General features: G+C 33.7%; 1 long non-coding RNA gene across 2 annotated transcripts; it reads left to right on the top strand.

Moving 5' to 3' along the window:
- The first annotated feature begins 7186 nt into the window (after window positions 1-7186).
- LOC122565690 lies at window positions 7187-21333 on the top strand. Of its 2 annotated transcripts, none has more exons than XR_006316240.1 (3): window positions 7187-7462; window positions 10669-11044; window positions 14716-21333. It is a non-coding gene; the product is annotated as an uncharacterized LOC122565690 (long non-coding RNA). The 2 variants fall into 2 exon arrangements; XR_006316239.1 differs by having other exon boundaries at window positions 7195-7462; window positions 10903-11044; window positions 14716-21332.
- Window positions 21334-21679: the final 346 nt, after the last annotated feature.

The raw sequence follows: 21679 nt of genomic DNA, 5'->3' as shown, positions 1-21679 counted from the left end.
AAGTGAACTTCTGCTGAGACAACCGACCAAATAATAATATTCTACTTATACGAATAAGTGGTTTGAAGGAGAATACACAACGAGACAAGGTTGTCGCCCTGGTTGATTGAATTTTCGGCAGCAGCCGAAGGATCGATTTTGCGGCATAATTTGTAATGAGCCGTAGTCACGTTTTCGGGAGAGACGAGCGAGTTGGCGTCGTCGATGCAATTCCGCGCGAGAGTGTCCACTTGTTTTTACCAGCAGGACCAGGCAGGCCTGTTCGCTGGATGGTGTATCATTATGGATTCGCGTGCGCTGCCCCCCGGTCATTCTCGTCTCATCTTGAGCAGGTTTTCCTCTTCTTCTATCCGCCAGAACCGCCACCCTACCTCGTCACTTCCTGTGCGAGCGTGTGCGTGCGCGCACGCGTACACGGACCGACGAATCTCCTCTTTTTTCGCCGCTCACGGAGAATTGACCTAACGTCCACCGAGAATCCAGTCAGGTATCAAACACCATCTGATCATACGAGAACTTTGCAAACCCATTCAAGAACGGGCCACCATGTCACACTTTCGTTTGGAATACCGTAAAATGAGGTGAATAGCAATAGTTGATACATTTTACGTACATTAGACATAAAAGTAAATAATTTATTAAAGGTTATTCGACAGATACCATCTTTAGAAAATCTTTTTAAAAAATTTGTAATAAAGTTGGATGTGGATATTTTATTTGATCTTTAGGCATATAGGTGTTATTTATTTCATACATCTTGTATACTTAACAAGCTTTGTATGCTTTATTAAGAATGTGCAAAAATATATTGTATAAAGAAATAAAAAAATATATTAGTACAGGTTTACAAAACTTATAAAATTCAATACTGTTTACTATACACTACAAGTACACACGTGTGCGTACATATATCGCGTATGTTACCAAATAATTGTTATTAACCAATTCGCCATAATTATTAAATAATATCAAAAGAAATGAGTGAATTAATAATACGTATTATAGGAAATAGTGAGTATATATGATTTTGAAGAGAAAATTTTGTTATAAGCTGGACAAAGTTATAGAAAAATTGACAGAAGTCATTGGGGTAAATTAAATATTAGATTTTAAATATCGAGATATAAATTAATTTTATTACATTAAACACTGACATTATTAGTATAGTATACTTTTAATGTACATACTTACTACAATAAGGAAAATATTTCATATTCTTTGCACATTTTAGTATACTTATATATTTCTGCATATGTTCATGCGTTATATTTTCACATTTCACGCATTTTACATTTTAATATATTTGAAATGCGTAAATATTCATAGTTTAATTAGCTATTTTTATGTCTCTTTTAGATAAAACAAAATTGCACATTTCTATATCAAAACAAAAGGGACATATTTACGCTGAACGTGAATTTTGTTTATATCAGCAATTGAAGGTTTTACTGTAAACCGAAAAACCGTAGCAGCAAGTGCAGTTCTTGAGAACCAGAATTGCGAATACCGGTTTTATCATCAAAAAGAGCGATGAGAGTTTCTATAATTAATTTTAAAAATCAGTACATTTTCGATATCATAGAATGTGTACAATCATTGCTAAGTTTTTGCAAGACTAAATTCACCTAAAAACTTCGGACGAAGATTAAAACATTGAACACTGATATATTCTTTAACCGAAATTACTTTCTGCAATGATTTCATGATCTTTTATTCTCTGTTGGATAAAGTTCCATTTTTGAAGTTAAAAAATATTTTTTCCCAAAACATTCTATCACTCAAAATATAACTATCTGATATACCGTCAACTGTTTCTATTCACTCCATAAGATATATTAATATACCTAATAGCTATTTTTGTTTTAATATGTGTTTTGTTTCATTTTTAAATGCAAAGATAAATTAGAAAAGGGATGGTATTAAAACCTAATAAAATTAAAATTAAAACATAACAGAGTCAACCAAAAATCAGGTTTTGGCATCCACACTATAATTTTGTTTTTCAATTTATATATGTATATGAATAATTTGTATAGGAAAAATTATTTTTTGTAGAAAAGAGATTTGTTCACACTTCGCATTTTACATTTTGGACGAATAAATGAATTTGCAATGAACGAATAACGCGAGAGGCAATTACGGAAATTAGATCCATCGATGCATTTTCTTTTGAATAATTTCTTCACTTTCCATGCATTCAATTCGTCATATTGTAAAGACAAATGCGCTACTCAAGACGTAACTTAAAACGAAGCTTTTAACACTAAATAGAAATCGATATGTTTATTGTGATGAATTTAATTTCCTTTCCATTTACTGATGGTAAATTTCAGATGAACTGTGCGATAATAATCAGGAACGTGTAACGCGAGAAGCAATTACTGAAAGTAGATCGACGAAACGGCTTGTTTCAAATAATTGCACCGTCTCTGGTAGAATGTTATTTCTTGGTTCGTGTATTCGACCTCGACCATTCAAGGTGTTATGTGAATTTCGATGTAGCTTTTAATCAACTTTCCGTAATTTGACTCCTAATGAGATCTTGTTGTCAACTTTTTAAGTATACATAGTTTGAGTATACATAAAGTATTAAAAGTAATACACGTATTAAATTTTCGTTTCTCTGATTCTTTCGTTTTTTGAAATAAGATGTAACTTTATATATGTGCGAATAACATGATATAACTACCTATAATTATCGGAGGGAAATGAAGGATCAAATCGTTTGTTTTATGTAACCACTTTTCCCCTCTTTCTTCTTTTATTAAACCTAAAAGGAAACATATACGTGAGGTTTTAAACTAAAATTGTAGAAAATTTCAAAGAAATTACATCACTTAAGAAACCGGTAAGTATACATGAGAACACGTTTCAATATCTGGTTCATAAAGTAAAAAGCTCGTGTTCACTGGCGCGTACAGTTTATGTTTCCTTAAATTTTTTAATAGATTAATCCTATGGGTATTAAACAAAAAACGTTACATTTTGCACCACTTATAATTTCAATACGTGAAGAAGATGCAGGAAAACATTGGAACGATCTTATCAGCGATTAATTCATAGGCATCATTATATTGCAATAGAAAATTCATCTCTGTGCTTCAATTCCTTGTACTATTATTATTGCTTCAAATCAAGTTTAAATCTGAACATATTTTCAAAAAATGAAATCTATTAAATTTTGACTGAAAGATTGTAACTCGAAGAAAGAGAATCCGCAACACGATTTATCCTAAAAAGAAAAAGTGATTTTATCTGAATCCGCGAATAATAGGTTCTTTCTGAAAAGAGTGGGATCGGCGGAGAAACGGCGGGCGTAAGGTACCAAATTCAAAAGGCTCGTTTGGATAGAAAATAATGGGGGACTGTTCCATTCTTTTATGTAGCTTTATTTATTAAATTCGCCGTTATGCTCTTCTCTGGCTAGACGAAAATCACGACGATTGGTTGATCCATTTTTAACCGGAGATCTTCAACCTCGATAAATCCTGTATGATCTACGGAGTCGTCGATCTTCCTTTACAGTTTACAGACTACTTTCTGTTTCTGTCGTTGATTCAAAACTTAATCTCTCCGAAAGTTTGTGGATCAATCTTAGAAATGATCGATCATTTAATATTGGGTGTTATCAAAGTATCGCATTGTTGCTCCTAATATATTTGTAATTACTTATTCAAATATACGAGTATGTATATGTCTTAGCCCGTATCAGTACTAGTAAATTATACATATTCAAATATTTATATCGTAACTTTGTCCACTTACTTCCTCTGTTGATTTATTACTTACGATTTAGCATAAAATGCATTCCTTAACTGTGGATTTTTATGCATTTATGCGGAATTTAAAAATATAGCAATGCACAAAACGTACATATTATTCAAAAGCGCATAAAATATCCAAAGCGTAGTAGATATTCGTTGTAGTTTTTAATAAATAAAACAAGCTTATTTAAGTTCGATTTCTTTAATTGTCGCCTGTAATTCATCTTATTTTGCAATTTACACGATTCAACTATATCGTAACAAAACAGCTTGAATGAATGTAGGAGTCTGGTTTTGTTAATATAAAATTAATATATTATTATATAAATAATATAAGTTGTTAATATAAAATTTGTTATTTTTTGCATGAAAGCGGAAAAGAATCTAACAAAGTGTCTGCCGTTAATTAATTTATACGTCAACGAAAACTGATACAAATAACTTGTGCGAGTATACACTTAGTAACAGTCTGAGTAGCAGAATTAATCTTGAGAAACAATAGAAGAACAATGTGGAAGACAAATTTTCCTTTCCATTCGCTGGCAGCCCTCAAATAGCGCTATACTCGGGTAGGAAGCACATGAACATAGCGAAGATCCCTTTCAGTGATAAATCGAACACACTTTCAGTATGTACGCTGAGGAAAGATGAGTGTAGGCCCAACCAATAGGGTTCCAACAACACCATCTTGATAATAATACCCTGCTGTTAAACAATTTAACAACGAATTTGTCTTCGGGGAACATACTGGTCAGCTAGCCACTATTTTTCAATTGTTTGCTAATGCCTAGTTTTTCTAACGAAAATAATGTTAAAAGGAAGAACTTCCTTTTAAAAAATGTAAAGTAGTCAATTTGTGTTTTATTAGTAATCGTTATGTTATCTTTTTTATTTATTATATTATTTTGAGCATTATTTAATTTTAAAATGATACGACTTTTATCTGACATAGTTCCATTACAACATTTTGATAAATTTATTGTTTTAAAATTAATTAAAACTAAGTATTGTAAAGTAAGTGAAACTTTCATACCTTTCTGTGAATAGTATTGAAATGTGTTTTGTTATAAAATATTTGTATTAAATATACGTTTAAATTATCTCAGATATTATTGTAAAATGTATTATCTAAATGTTTGGCACGTGGCATTATAATTTCAATTCGCAATTATTAGATGTATTTTATTATCATATTTTAAAAAATATCTAATAAATTACTACAAATTTTGATAATATAAACTGTATGTTCTATTTTAAAATTAAATGAAAATTTATTGTATTCAAGATAAACTTTGTATTCACCTGTGGGAATAGAACAATCCTAAATCAACATACATGTTTGAGGGAATTGAAATGTGTACTGATATATCTATACTTACTACAGCATTTGTATTTATTTATTCATTAGTTGTTTTAAACCACATATGGTTTATGTAGAAAATACAACATGTAGTAACTTTATGTTGCTTTTCCTGTTGCTTGAAAAAATCGCCACTTGTGGCCAAATGTTGTTCCAACATGGATAAAATATTCGTATAAGTCGTTTGGTAAAGATATAATGGAACATATTGCAAGAAGAAGCTACAAATTGCTTCAGTGAAGATGAGAAATACTATCTTCACTTTTGTTGTATTCGTTAATATGTTTAACTGAACCCATTTGTAATCAGAAGCATTCATGTCTTTGGGTTATCCTCAGATAAGGCCTCTTTGGTCACTAGCTGCTATCGTCATTGTCCTTGATGGAATTCATTTGTATATATAGCCAAACAACTATATATTCGTGCCACTAAACTATATAAATTGAAAAAGAAAAGTTTAGTTTACGGAAACATCAGTGTCGCTCGAAGGTTCGATTTATTTATAAGACGTATAACTGTATTAATCTTATAATATTTCGTTAGAAAAATAAAAAGAGTATTAAATAACTTTATACTTTAAATAATATACTTTATGTACTTCATATAATATATTTTATATAATAACTTAATCAAGAAATTAAATAACTAAATAAATAAGTTGGAAATATTTCATGGTTTTTGCATTTTGAGTTGCTCACTAAGTAAATTGAAATGAATAATTGACATTGTTATTTCCTATCATTTCACGGGATTGCTTAAACGGAATAAGAGATAAATAGATAATAAAATAAAGTATATAAAAACTTTCTGCTGAAAGCGTAATATACATTATTAGTTAATATAATATAAGTATGTTAACAAATAAACAAATACATCGATTATGATCTCAAATATTATGTAAAAATATTTACATTAAAAAATTCTAACATAAAAAATAGATGTACAAAAGTCTACGCAACGCCTGCGATATAGGCGCGTCCATTTCTCTGGTGTGTAGCGGTGCAATCATCGTTCCGGCGTCGATAACTTTCTACAAGTTCGAAGCAAATGTTGCCCAAACCAGTTTTTACGCAAAATAAAATTTATTATGATCAAGTGATATTATCGCTCTGTCTATATATTATCCTTTCTTTTCTTATCTACCCACAATATCGTGATCTGTGACTGCATGTATTACAATTAACATATGAGTATCGACATTGTTATCTTATAAGGACACGTAAACGTTAGATGAAATGGCAATGTCTTGTACATAGCAGTGTGACATTATTAATTCAATAATCAGCCTGTTTATGTTATTAGTATTACTAGGTAAATTGTTTCAAAATAATAACCTAAAATTACTATCAAAATTGGAGAGATATTGTATAGAATTGTAATTTCTACGAATCTGACATTTAAGGAGCAGAATATACAATAAGATATAAGAACAGTAGAAATTTATTATAAATGCAACAAACAGCTATTAATTTGATAATTTGGCGAAGTAAAACATTAGAAATATATTGCGAACGCAATGAATAGCTATTAATTACGAAATATATAACAATACAATTACAAATTTGGCCATTAGGGTAGAAACAATAAAAAATTAATGACATTAACATGATTCAGAATATCAGAAATTCACTATGATGGAAGTTTATTAAATTAACACTACCTGGAAGTGCATATGACAGAAATCATGAAGACCGCAAACAGGACATCGTATTAACAACAATGAAATAATGATAATAATGGCAGCTTATTAAATGTAGAATATAGTAAAAGAAAAATTGTGCTAGTAAAGTAATTTCAACGATTTCTCGGGAAGGCCACAATTCCCCGAGGCATCTGCATATCGTGCAGGTCGCAAGAGCAATTCAAACGATTATTTCGGTGCCACGTGCCTCGGACCTCTTCGTCGTATGATTGTTGCTCTTCGTTGGCCGTTCGTTCTCGTTATCGGACCGGTGGACAAGGATGGCTGGACTTCACACGTGATACGTGAAACAAGGACAAAAGTACGAGATGCACCTGTCTGTCGCGAAGGCAAGGTGCCAGGCCGAAGGCAACACTCGCTCGCGCCAACCGCGATAGCGAGCTAATGAGCCACAGCGAAACCGCTATACGTTTTCTGCCAGAACCGACTTATGTATGCGGCGTACTTTAGGCACCACGATGGATTGGCACACCATCGAGATAAAGACGGAAACCGCGAAAGTGATCCTCCAGTTTTATCTTTTTTAATTACGAGTGGCCAATGGGTAGGAGCGAACAAGAGGACCAGAGACCGGGCAGTTCGTTTTCTCGGTTTTTATCCATAATGGCTTAACAGCCAAACCTGCTATTAACTGAGGTAAGTTCTCATAATATTGGTCTTTAATTGTCCCGTGGACTGCCGCAATTATCGGGCAAACGTGCTGATTTAGGTAAATGCCGTGAGCTAAAGAACGAATTAAAGTTACTGGATTTTCGTTAATACGGCCGATTTTTAATTTCGAGGAATTTCATACCTTGACACTTTAATACGATGAAGATATAAATTGCGAATTCCTGCGTATGCTCTTTTTAAACGTTTCCAATTGATTTTCATCCCTTTTTTTACATATTTCGAAATGAGAATGAATTCGTAAAATCCATTGTGATTATGTATATAATGAATTTCTTGACTACTTAAGTAACATAAACCGGGCTTTGAAGCAATAACGGAGTTATATTATCTATAATTTATTTTAATTTGCGAGTTTTTAATTTTAGGCTTTATTATTACATCAAAAAGTTATTTTATTCAGTGCAAGTGTCTATCAAATATGTAGCTTGCTAGCTATCAAATTTAATTCCTCATGATCATAGCCAATGCTTGTTCATCAATCATCATGATGCATTTGAATTATGTAACCTGTTTATTTTTCTCCTCTCGTTATCTTCAATCGTCGTTTATCTTATTATTAACGTTGACTGATTGAGAAATACGTCATGCTAACCTTTATTATGAATGATCTAGCGCAATAGGAAGGATTTAATTATAATGGAATGTAATGGCTCTAATATCACATCCTGTCATTTTCGGCAAATAACAAGCAGCTCATGTCATGAATCACCTTTCTATATAGTGAAATTGCATAGCATTATATCTGAAGAAATGAGATTACTTGTATCTTCAGGATAAACGCAGTTGTTGTTTCCCTGAATCCTAATTCCTTTATGCCTTTATGAGATTATCATTATCTGTTATTTGACATGTTATGTTACTATGACAACTTTTTAAATTAATAAAAGACTGCAATAATGTTTTATCAGATCTTTCATTCCGATCTTGTTTTATCAGACATTTTGAATCATTAATATATATTAGCGATTTTAGTATGAAGGCAGAATCGCATCCGTTGCAATTATATAATGTAAGAATCCTTAAAATGGAACCATTAAAAGATTCTTTGCATGTACCAGCTTACAGAGTCCATATGAAAACCAAATTACAACTTCGAAGGAATTATTTGACAGGGCTGCAATCTTGTTATGAAAATCAAGCAGAAAGTGAGTCATTTAATTTTTTTAAAAAATCATTTTAAGGCAGTACAAACAATTAAAAACACCAGAACTAGCCACAGCTTTGTACTTTCATATCAATATAATTATCATTGCCGTGTCTCATTACACTGCTAAAGTGTAAAGTTCTTCTTCAAAAAGTTTTGCATTACACACGTAATATATTCATAAAAAGCTTGTATAAGTGTTTAAATAGTTCTCTGAGACACTATATAATATTATGTTATATTAATTATTATATTGCAATATAATATATAATATAATTATAATATTAACTATAAAAGATTATGTACAATTTCATATGATAATAATGAAATACCTTCCTCATTAAACTGACAGCTTCATTTAACATTTTATCAAAATGAAGAGAGTCAAACATTTCTAAAAAATCTACTGCATCTGGTTACAACTGACCGAACTCCGATCAGCTTTTATTGCCGGAAGTATGTGCATTATTATATTATATGGTGCGAAACGATGGAATTAAGCCATCGGTATTAAATTCCTGCTGAAATCCCAGGCAATCATGCACGGCACGAGAGTACGAATTTACCTGTGCCGTAATAACAATCATCGACCTTAAGAAGCCGGTAGGTATGAACGCAGCCTGATATTGCGGTAATTCACAAGCGGATTGCTGTATCGAACAACGATTCCGTCTAAATCGAGCGTCTTTTCATACCTAGTGATTCAACTATTACAAATTAGTAAATTCTTTTGCAAGACAGTACCGAATGTGGTAAAACGGGCAAAGTTTGGCAAGTAAACTTTGCAAATTACAAGTTACCTGACTGCCTTATTTGACACGAAATCGTAAAAACTATCCGTGCAATAGAAGTCTGTACAAGTTACCTATTAACTGTTAACTAGGGATTCAACACTAATTAATCGAAATATTAAAGATTAAATCTTCTTTAAAAATATCACTGTGGCTTCTTTAATTTTTTTGGGAAGCTGAGATTTGCCGTTAATTACGACGGAACTCGGATGGAGTTGACACGAGAATAATGGGTGGACAAGAACGATCATCCATGAAAAAAGAAACCAATAGTGGAACGAGGAGGAAAGAGGAGGAAGAAAGAAGTTGGAGAAGCGACGGTTTTCATGAAGAGGTCGTGCACCTGCTGTTCGCACGCCACCGACTTCGTTCTTCTTCCTTCTTTCTGTCTTATCCCACCCTTCATCTTCCTCTGTACGTTCGCCCCGTGCACGTGCTACCACAGTCACTTTCGTCCATCCTTTCCTCCTTCCCGTAAGAGAAAAACCAAACAAGTGGTAGGAGATCCGGATTAATCTACGATGTCGCATCGTTTAGGGCAATAAACGAGTGGAACGAGTCGCCGTATAGAACTGCTACTATGTTGACTCTGATTGAACTTAGAGTTCTTTCGGTGATGTTTCATTCACCTTAATTGACTCTTCGAAGATTAGCAGTGTCTCGGTCATCGGTTCAACTTCCCTTTTTACTTCGTTACTTGTTTTTCTCACAGTTAAGCGGGTCATTCAATTTGTTTTTACCTTAAAACACGCGAACATTTTTATAAACGAAATATTTCGGCATTTTTATATTGTACAAAATGTACGCAATAAAAATTTGATACGAACAAAATATTCTGAATATTCCTAAATATGTTTCAAAATATTGTATGATTTTATAATTATGCCAAAATGCAGGTAATTTCTGGTTAAGCAATTTTGAACAAATCCTTTTCTTTTCTGCAAGAAGATACATACGAATTATTCATCTATTTAATATTCTTTCATTTGATAAATTTGTAAAGGAATGTATGTTAAACCAACTAATGTAATAATTAATTAATCGATTAAATATTTCACCATTGAACTTTCATACACGTGTTAAGAAGAAGAGCGTACCAATATGTGATATAGTTATTGAATCTTTCGGGTATCCTGTAATCAATAACCAACCGTCCAAGCAAAACCTATTATTAATAGATACTATAAACATAATCTTTTATAATAACGAAATATCAATTTTGATCACGTTTGTAGAGACTGGTGTCAGTGAAGGATGCGAGCGAGGAAGAAAGTAGAATGTTGCAAAGTAGGGAGCCGAACGATTAAAGAAAGGGAAGGAGAGGCAGGGCGCGTGCCGTGCTTATTAACTTTTTTCCTTTCTGACGTATATATTGGGTCTTTTTATTCGTTTGTCTCCTTTTATCAACGCTTTCGCAACGCTTTTTCGAAAGGAGAGAAGACAAGTTGGGTAAATTCGTTTTCTTGCAGGTCGACGCATCCGACCGTTGGAATTCTTGTTACAAGGACGTTTAATGAAAATTTATATTATCTTATAAAACGTATGTGTAGCAGTTGAAACGACTAAATGGTTTTGTTCGTTCAACCACGAACGTTCAGCAAACTTAATAAGGTACGTTAATAATTCGATTTGTTTATTTTTGCTCCGTTTCTTTTTATGGGATGTACGGTTGATTGTATACAAGTGTTTTCTGTTCTTACGTAAACTTTCTACCTTGCACTGCTTCACCAGAGAAATTTACTTCTATCTGAAGCAAAAATTTCACCTCCTCCTGTTTTATGACTGTTACGTTATACATTAAAGTTTATGTTTCGCATCTCACCTTGTAATAGGTATTCTACGTTCTACATTTTGCATTACGTGTTTCATACAGCGTTAAATAATTGCAGAGTTTCGACCGGTATTCCATACTCATATATTTCGATATAGCATATGTTTGAACCGCATGCATTTATGTCCGTATGACTTAACAGTTATGCCTCTCCATTGAAGTATCTCTAAACAGAAAAAATAGAAATTCGTACTACATAGTTATCACCTTCGAAACTCAACGATGTTTTATCTTTTTTCTAATGACTTCTCAGTATTCCACAATTTTTGCAGTTTTTATGTAGCCATGCTTTATGTAGCACGCGTGAAAGAGATATTAAGCCTTGTACTCTATCGTGCAGTGAAACTTTACAGTGAAACATTTTGCAACCAAGGTTCGTGTTTCGAAAAGAAAAACGTTACAAATGTTTATAAATTCATTTATACAGTTTCCTTGTCCGCTCTTCTATTTCGTGTCAATATTTTTCATTCCGCTTATTTTTTAAATTTTCATTGCCCGTGACAGCACGAAAATTGAACGGAGAAATTAATTTTTTTTAATTAATTTGCGCATGAAATGGAATTTATATTGAAAATTTTTGAAAATATCCAAACTTTGAAAAAATGTGCGACAGCGTAGATAGTAAAAATAAAATATAAATAAAGTAGGACTGCTCGCTTTGCTATATTGTATTTACGTTCCCGCGTTGTTGCCCACCATGTTTATCATTATTCGCAGTGCACACACTTATTTTTCTTCATTTAGTTCGGTTCTTTCAGCGGGTAGTTGTCTCCCTCTCCGTTCCTCTGCTTTTCCTACTCTGTGTACGTACGTGCGCGCGCGCCTGCGGACTTTTTTCATGTTTTTATGCACTGCTCGTTTTTCCCTTCCGAAATATAATTGGCGGTGCGATGCACCTGTCTTCCCCTCTCTCTCAACCCCCCGCCCCCCGCCCCCTTCCGACCGTCTTCTGACCACTTCTTGTACTGCAACTTCTCTCCAGCTTATCCCATGATACCGACTTCCACGTATTCCGGCGCGTGCCACACTTACTCGAAATACGCTTCACAAGGTTGTACGGTGCGTGGAGGCACGCTAACAGAAAATTAACATGATAGAAAAACCTCAAAAGAGTCATTAAGACCGCGGTCTCGATCAATACCGATGCTTCCACTAATTATGTTAATCTTTTATCACATTAAAATCACACGATTCTATAAATTTGAGAAAGGCTTTATCGAACGAGATTAAGCTGAATCACATATTCCTGTTCGCATGATTTTGTTTATACATTTTATCATAAGATGTACAGTGTGAAACGATCTTTTATTGGTTTGATCACGTTTACATTGGCGAGCCAATCACTTTTTATTTTTATAGTGATTAATTTATTATTTTAACTTGGGTATATTCGGTCTTGAAGAACCTCGCATACGTTCTTCTGGATTAAATCGAATTTCATTCGTTTGTTGTTATAACATTGGATGCTACTGAAGTAATAATATTAAGCTTCAAATTGGATTTGCTAAGTATAATTGAATTGAAACAAAGACACAAAGGTATCGAATTGGAAAGGAAATACGAAATGTTTTGGTAGAAACGTTCTAACGCGTTATAGTATCTGTAAAAATTTAATAAAGTAGGGAATTTCACGAACTATGCAGTTCACACATACGATTATAAACTAATTCCCCTGATAATTTCCCAATAATTAAATATCAAACAATTTTTTAAACCTCTATTTAGTTATCTAGACTCTGTTGCATAATTAAATTAGTTACTAACTAATGTTAGTGGTAAAATTTGACAAATTGCAAATTAAATGTTACTTATAGAAATAAAGTTCCTTACATAACAATAAATAAACTGTACAAATGACAAGTTAGCTGAGTGTCCTATTTAACATGAAATTGGAAGAATTCTTTATGCATTAGAATCAACATTGAAGTCTTTAACTTGCAACCTATCACTTGTCCATTCACTAAGATTATTAGTTGATAACATATTGTACAGGAGATATCTTCTCAGACGGCACTTTTTCATAGATTATATAAGATTAATCGACCACTAAAATGCTTTATTGAAGTTTTCATTTACTTAAAGTGTATTAAGAAGAGACATAATACATTAAAAGTAACAGAGATGTTAATATTCTACAAAAATAAAGTTCAAAAATTTCCAACTTGTCAGCTTAAAAATCTGTTAAATAGAATCTTACTACTTTTAAAATTATGCTTACTTCGCGTTTCGGTGCAAAGAACAAACGACGTATTCGTCTGAAATGTATATACCTTCGTTCGAATTAACTAATCTGACTTGGTAACACAGTTAAAGTTTTACTACTTAATAGATTTTGTGCGTGATAGTTTTCAAGAAACGAAATCAGAGGCAAAGGAGAGAGAAACGAATATAAATTGTTATTTTATGTTACAATAAAATCCGGACAGCAGCGATATCGACTTTTGGACGATTGAAAATTTGTATGCTAACGGACAGCTGGACGTTTAAAATTGCAACCAGTTCAAATAAGGAAAGTAAAATTGATACCTGTAATCTTGTTTCTCAACACTCGATTCTCTCGTAAGATTGGTGGCTAAACTTGACAAATCGCGACCAAAGAATATCTCAACGGCAACGGAAGTTGATTCAGCTAAGCAAGCATCGTTCTTGCGGATTAGATCGAATGAAAGGAACGAATCGACCTGCGCGAACTTCTTCGATCCCTTCCTCCCGCCCCAGTAAATCTCAAGTTCAAACATATGCTTCAGAGCTCGTTTGGTAAATAATGAGGTCGATATATTATTTTGTAGCAATGATTAATTATTTGAATACTTATTATAAAAATCTTGTAGGAATATATGATATATAAAGTATTTTGAAGTTTTATTAACACTATAATGAAATACGACTGCAATGACTAAATTTTTTAGTAAAGATTGAAACTAGTTCAACAATGTATATAGGAGTTACAAGATAATTATTGCACATGTGAATAGACTTTTCAGAGGTCACAGAAGCATTTGAACAGATAACAATTCATTATAAGATTGTAGTAAACTTCAATGTGTTTTTGTAAGACTCTATCTCCTACCTGTATCTCTACCTGTATCTCTAGTTTTAAAATGACTGTTCATATCATATTACATTCTATAGTAATAAACCTTATTTTATATTATTAATATTCATATCATAAATTACTTTTATGATCTTTACGAAATGTATGCACTTCTACATTTTACAGAATTTTTCAAACTTTATCGATATAACGATGCTAGTTGTATCTTATTATAGTGCTGACTAAGTTGAAATTTAAGAATCATCTACTATCCCTAGTATATCACATGTGTACGATATATCCACAGCATTTTTCTATAATAATATGCTCCCTGCCATCAATTTCCTTATAGCGCTTACGGTATCAATCGAATGACAGCCGAATTGAACAACATTTTCTTCTTTTCCTTCGAAACAGAGAGAAGAGAAACGCCGAAGGGAGTTCAGAACGGGCATCGGCCTCGTAGAGGGTTCCTCTTCTTCTCCTTCGAGGGAATTTCTTTGAGCAGACGGATTCGAGACGACCCCCGTGCTACGAAGAACGAACCGCTACTTCCAGTAGTTTCCTCCTCTTTTTCTGCCAGCCTATCTTCTCTTTTTCCCTCGCTCTGTCGTTTCATTTTCTACCCTCAACGGCTCGTGCAGGATTTCTTTCATAGCGAAGTAGAAATCATTGGGTTCCTTTTTCCTTCAACCCGGCCTTATCCCCTCCCCCCTCCTTTCTCTTTTCGTTTCTATCACCCTTCGTCCCCCTCTCTGGTTCCATAACTTGAAAGAGTATTCTTCCATGGTTTTTCCATAGAAGAACGTCGATCTATTCCGCCTCGTGTCAGATATGGAGATTTATTTTCACGATTGGGACGTCTTTCTCTTTCAGTTTCCCTGGTTCTTGGTCGCTCGTCGGATAGTGAGGGACGTGAGATTTTATTGTTCAGATTCGATCGTGTCATGCCGATATCCATTTCTTACGGGAAATCTCCTACCTTTCGTCGAATTTTGACAGCGAGATTTCGCTTTCTTTCATTCGGGTGCTTAGTATACAATCTTTCTGATACGAATATTTCCAGGACTGTTTGCACCCAATATCTTTGCGCTTTGCATGTATTTACAGATATATAGCACAAGTGACGGATGACAGTGGGAAGGCAAACAGAAGGATAAGAGCAATTAATGAAACTTGACAGTGTTTAATAAAGTTCATTATTGTGTAATGGTTTCTATTTGGTAACTTATTAGCTCTAATTTATGAGCAAATTTTGTATTGTCTATTTTAAACATATACTCGTGTTTAACCCTTTGAACTTTATAGAGCAGCTTACGATGCAATACGGAGAATCTTGCTAATTTTTATCGCGACTAACACAAAACAAGAGACTTAAATAGTTGTTTCAAAATACCTATAAAAATTCTTTCTTTTTATTTTTATTAAAAATTACTCTTTTTTTATCGTGTATTACATTATTAAAAATGAAAAATAATAGGAAAATAAACATGATATTTGCCGATGGAATAAATTAATTTATCTAAAACTGCGATAATTCTCGAATGATTTCACGGCATGTACATAACCTACTTTAACACTTTTTGATAAAAGTTGGGAAATTACATGTATCAATTAACGTAACCAAACGTATCAGGTTTAGAATAAAGTTACAATGTATTTTTTATATGCGTCGACGCATGAAAATACATAAAATTAATTCCGGAGTATACTTCATTTTATATTATTTTCCTTTGCTTTGTGACATTTTTCTTATCTTTAATCATTTTAAAAACAGAACTTGCCTCTGTTGTGGAAGATTTTCTATAAACAGCGTGTTACTGAATCTAATTAATTTGAGCAATAAAGAAATAAGTAACAATGACAGAAAAATCGTACAGTTACTGTAAAATAAAACCACATTTGATTATATATTCTTATTTTTTTTATACCTTGTACAAATTAATATCTTATATCGTATTATTACATTTCACTTATTTATCTATTACGGACCTACTTCAAGATAATTGTGGGTTCAATACATTTTGACAGAAATAACATCCGCCACCAATTAGTATATCTTTCACTCGAATATAGGTCATCGAAAGGGAATTAAAATACTGAACTTAAAGATAGATGTAATAAATATGGTGAACGGTCATTGCTATTATTTTTGGTGATACGATCAACATAACATTCGGTTGAAGCAGACCGCAGGCCCTTTTCCCATATCCACCACGAAAACCGTGAATTATGTATGCGTGCGCACGTTCAAACGGCCGCCTGCATATAGTTATTTAATATTTCCATTAATTCAGTCCTGACACAGTCCAGCACATGTGTATTCTTTTTCTGATATGTTTATGATTTTACATTTTCTATTTTACATTTTAAAATGCAATTCGTAAATCTTACAAAGTATCTAACTCATAACGGGTATTAATATTCAATGTACACAATGTTTTTATTGAGTTCAGAACATTATAAATGTGCTAAATCTAATTTAGGGATATAATAAATTTAATTTATTGGATATTTGTGTGATAACTAATAAAGAAGCAATAATTTAAAGCACAATTTCGTTCGCCAACTAAAGTGATAAATTATCGATATATCGTAGTTTGACATTTGTAAAACATTAAAGGCGCTATACTTTTCTGTCATTTTTGTCTCAATTGTATTTTTCTAACGTTAAAGAATAGGACGAGTTTAAATAAAGTATGAAAAAATTGTTATTAGTGTCTATGATCCACGTTTCAATTTTATGTTAGACATAGATCTCCTTGGGATATTAAAAGCTTTATTTGTTTATGAAAATAAAAGTAAAATTGGAACATATAAAATCGAAAGTCACAACAAGACTAAGTAAAGAATTAGCATAGGTACTTTCTAGTGTTATAATATAAAATTAATAAAATATAATATTTTACATGTACTAATAAATTTATCGTTACCAGACTTTATAATTCTTGTAAAATAAACCGTTTGATATTTACTAAATTAGAAAAATTGAAATTTCGTGGATTCTATTTTGCATGAAAATGCATATTATTCAATGAATGAAACTTATGGCAATTACAAGTCTCGACTCAATATTTAATCCTAATGTCAATGTTATACATGGGCATATATGTACACATTAGATAAATTGATACAATCTGTTACATATTAAATGAAAAATCAAATAACACAGTGAATCTTTACTTTGATATTTCTCCCTTGAAAAATTTGTCATTTTCAACTTGTAAACATTTTCTGATTATTAATTTGATAAACGAATAAAATTGATGTTTCTCCGACTTCGTGGTTACATTCGATATGAAATATTAAACTAAGATTATACAAAAAGTAAAAACACGTCTCACAACGAAATGTAAGTACGTTACTCTACGAACGGAAAATAACTCATCGCGACAGGATATTTCATACTGGAAAGCAAGAGATACTGGAAATACATCATTTTGTATACACTTCACCTATACTTATACATACTCTGTTGCACGTAAATAGCATATGTACCTACGTGTACAGACGGTTGTACTATTGAACAAACCATCAAGTCTGGACGAAAATAAAAAAGGAACAAGAAATCCTTTCAGTCGTATCGGCGCATAAAATGATAAATTAGATATGCATACGCGACTAATGCATACGCACGCAATATGCAGGCATATCTGGGCGAACCGGCATGGTATCGGCAAGGGCTAATCCCAATTTGCATCCCCGAACTTCGACTTGATCCAGAAACCTGACTGCTCCCCTGATTTTCGGCATTCAGGTGGCATATGTCGCCCCTACCAGAACTTACGGCCGAAACGTATGCCGATACGAGAACCGTGATCCGGCATAACTGCACTGATCTCATGTGGTGACACAGTGATCCTCAATCGAATTAACTGCGTTTTATTTTTCGTCGATATATTTTTTTTATTAAATGACGGTAACATCAAGATACTTTTACACAAATTTTAAGAACGGGAGCAACAACAAAATGTCTAACTTTGCACTTCATTTCAATTTCAATTATAGCTTTTAATTATTTATCGAAACGTGTTTAAGACGATTCTTCGCGTTTTATAAATTTTTCATCTGCTACGAATGCAATTTCGTCGCGTGTTTCCGTATAAAGTTGTTAGTTTACGAGCGTCTGACATGCACGATTCCACCCAAAGGAGAATAACGCGTAGTCAATCAAAAAGTTCGATGCGGCATAAAGAAACTGCTATATTCAATTTACATAAAAAGGCGGTTCTCAGCTAAATCTACGGGATCAGGGGTTATAATTCAGCTACGGTGAACAATGCCAAGCACGAACTGTATCGCTAATGACGGAGGAACGTTCGCAGGGGCAACGATCAGATTTCGTCGTGCAAAAATCATTCCGCCTTGAATGGAGTATCATTAGGCAATCACGTAATGCCAGGATTTAAAAAATCACAGACATTTCTCTAACCGTTAATTGCTTGAAAACCACTGGCCTCGTGCGAACACGCATGTGCAGGCACTCGCCGAGATAAATGGAGGGTTGCGTGGCACCCCTGACGCACGAGCGTGCTAAACAGAGGAGGACAGACGCGGGGAAAGAAAGAAATATGAAGTGGAATAGAGAGAGCGAGAGTAAGAAAGAGAGTAAGTTGGTGGAAAAGGGGAGATAGAGCAAAAGAGTAAGGAGAACGGCGCTGGTGCGAACGCACGGGGTCGAAGACACAAAAGAATAACGTCGCATGCCACGGGGCTGAATCCACCCCTAAAATTCACTCTCCTGCGCTTCTCTCACGTGTGCAAGGTTGCCTTAACATTGCAATGCACGATTCTAGTCAGCGACTGCAAGTAGACATGCAGCGGAAAGAAAAGAAAGGAACTCGTTTACAGACAACTTATTGATTTTTCATATCGGCAAAATTGTTGGTGCGTTGGAAGTTTAAATTCCATTCGTCAAAGATACGTTCAATATGTACTGACTTCGAGGTGTATCGATATCATTTGAAATAGATACAATGTTTGTTACATTAGGAAAATGTTATTGAATGTACGTGACAATCAAATATGTTGTTAACTTCATTATCAGCTTGTTAATAATATATAATTTGACTACAAAGCTACAATTTTTCTACAAAAGGATCTATTGCGCTATGAATTACTGCATCCTAGAAATAGTGCAATTAAAAAAGAAGTAGAATCTATTAAATTATTTATTGTCTACTTTCAATTGCTGTGCAAATATCGCTATGTCTATCAAGTACTGAAGTATTTCTTGATATTCTTCAACAAAAATATACAATACAAAAATAAAAAGAAGAAAGATGAATCTACTATAAGTATACATTACAAATACGTATAAATGTCCGCGAGATTAGTGCAACAATCTCCAAACATTATAAAAATTTCTGATAAAAATAAACCATTTTCTAATTGGGTTTCGTCATAGCGACACTTAATTTCCGTAGAAAGACGAAAGTTAACTAAAATGATTGGAATGGTCAACGATATGATAATGTTAATCACCGCATCGCCGGAAATCCACGTAGCATCAGAGATGCGGCAATATCCGAAGATATATATAAAAAGCGAGACTCTACAACTCTACAAGTGGTTGTCAGCGAAGGAGAGAACCACTGTGCACGTGGCTGATGGGTGCACAGGGTGGTTGGATGAGTCTTGGGATATTTTTGGGGTGGGCAACAGGCAAGAGCACTCTACGTAGAGGGTGCCCCGGGCTTTTTTGGATCGGGTCGCTGCGCGTACGATTGAACGAAGGGAGACAGGAGGAGGGAAGCAGAGAAAGAAAGAGCGCGGCAAAGAGAAATAAGAGAGAAGGAAAGGCCAAAATCGAATGTGGCCAGGTTTGGTGAAAGAGAGGGGGGGAATGGAAGAGGGCAGAAACCATCTGCCCGCATATGTTATGCTCCATGGATATTGGACGCAAACCATAAGAAAGAACCGTTCATTGGAAACCAGGAACCGACTATCTGTCCGGCTAGCAGAGGAAGTCGGAAGCCGCGAACTCCCCCCCCCCCCTTCACGGACACTAGGAAACGGGTGTTTTCTTAATTAAGGAACGTGGTTCGAAGAAAAATTGGGGATTTTACACGCCTTCAGGGGAGGCTGGTTCCGTTCAGGTTTCTGTGATTTTTAGTTCACGCTCACTCAGATTTCACATAATACCGGAACAAGATTATATCATTATATTGATCATAATGTGAAACAGAAGGCGTTTAAACATTAAAATAGAAAGGGAAAAGGATAGTAACTTCCAATTCTTTCTGAATTACATAAAAAAGCCGCGAACTATGTTAATTATTTTGGATTGATTCGGTCATGCGCTAATAAATGAATTATATAAATCGTGTGTCAAGTAACAAAATCTGTTACGACAAGAAACGCGATTATTTAATTATTTAATTCTTTTGGCCGATTGCATTTTCGATAGAATGTCGATTCGATTGTTGCTCGGTATTGGTTAATTTCGGTGTATCCAGGTGCAAGTAACTCTCACCTGCATCGCGCTGAGGTACCTGCAAGTCACCGGCTATGAAAGTGCACATCGCTATCGACGATGCTGATGAGTAAACCGCCTTCAAATCAGTGCAAAATAAATCGAACGTTAATGAGTATTGCGTAAAGTGGAACATATTTATAGCCGGTTCTTTCATTGTTTGCGTACGATGCTTTAAGGCTTGTTTTTTTTTTTACGGGATTACATTTTTTAACTCGCACACTAATTTAAAAATTTTACTTGTAAGTAAATTCTCTTTTGTAATTAATACATTGTTATTAGTTAAACACCAATAATATAAAATAAATATTTTAATGTAAGCGTGACGTAATAATTTATTTGTTTTTCGTTTATTGCATCTAGGTATTTAAGATAAAGAAATGTATATAAATGTAACCCTAAATTTAAAAAATATCTACGATGTATAAACATCGTTTAGAGAAGGAAAGACATATGTAGTAATATTTCTATATTAGACGTATTTTCTATCTATGAGATTCGCAGCTATTTTATTCGGTCCAATTCAACACCGTTCGTACAACCAATCCAAACTGAAGTGTTTGAAATTAAGAATGCTTGGAACTGTTGTATCATGTTCTTTAGTCATGTTCTTTAATCGTACTGCAACTTACATTTATCTCGATTATCAGTCATATCTCCTTAACGAGGGCGCATGTTTCTTCCGTAAGCTGTAACCGCAAAGTTAATTGAAGTGAACGTAATCTGTCGGTACGGTAGCAATTTCGTGAAGCGAGACGTTACACACAGCTTTCTCGCTTAAACAATTCAGAAAACAGCGTATTGTCGATCAGATGTTTCCTGAATGACCAAGACCAGCACCTTGATCTCGACATCTCGTTCCCTTTAAACTCTCCGAAGAGGAGGACGATCATCGTATTGTCGTGA

Source organism: Bombus pyrosoma, linkage group LG3 (assembly GCF_014825855.1).
Source record: "Bombus pyrosoma isolate SC7728 linkage group LG3, ASM1482585v1, whole genome shotgun sequence".
Lineage (NCBI taxonomy): Eukaryota > Metazoa > Arthropoda > Insecta > Hymenoptera > Apidae > Bombus > Bombus pyrosoma.
Note: the sequence above shows the minus strand (reverse complement) of the source record. Positions and strands in the feature narration are given on the sequence as shown.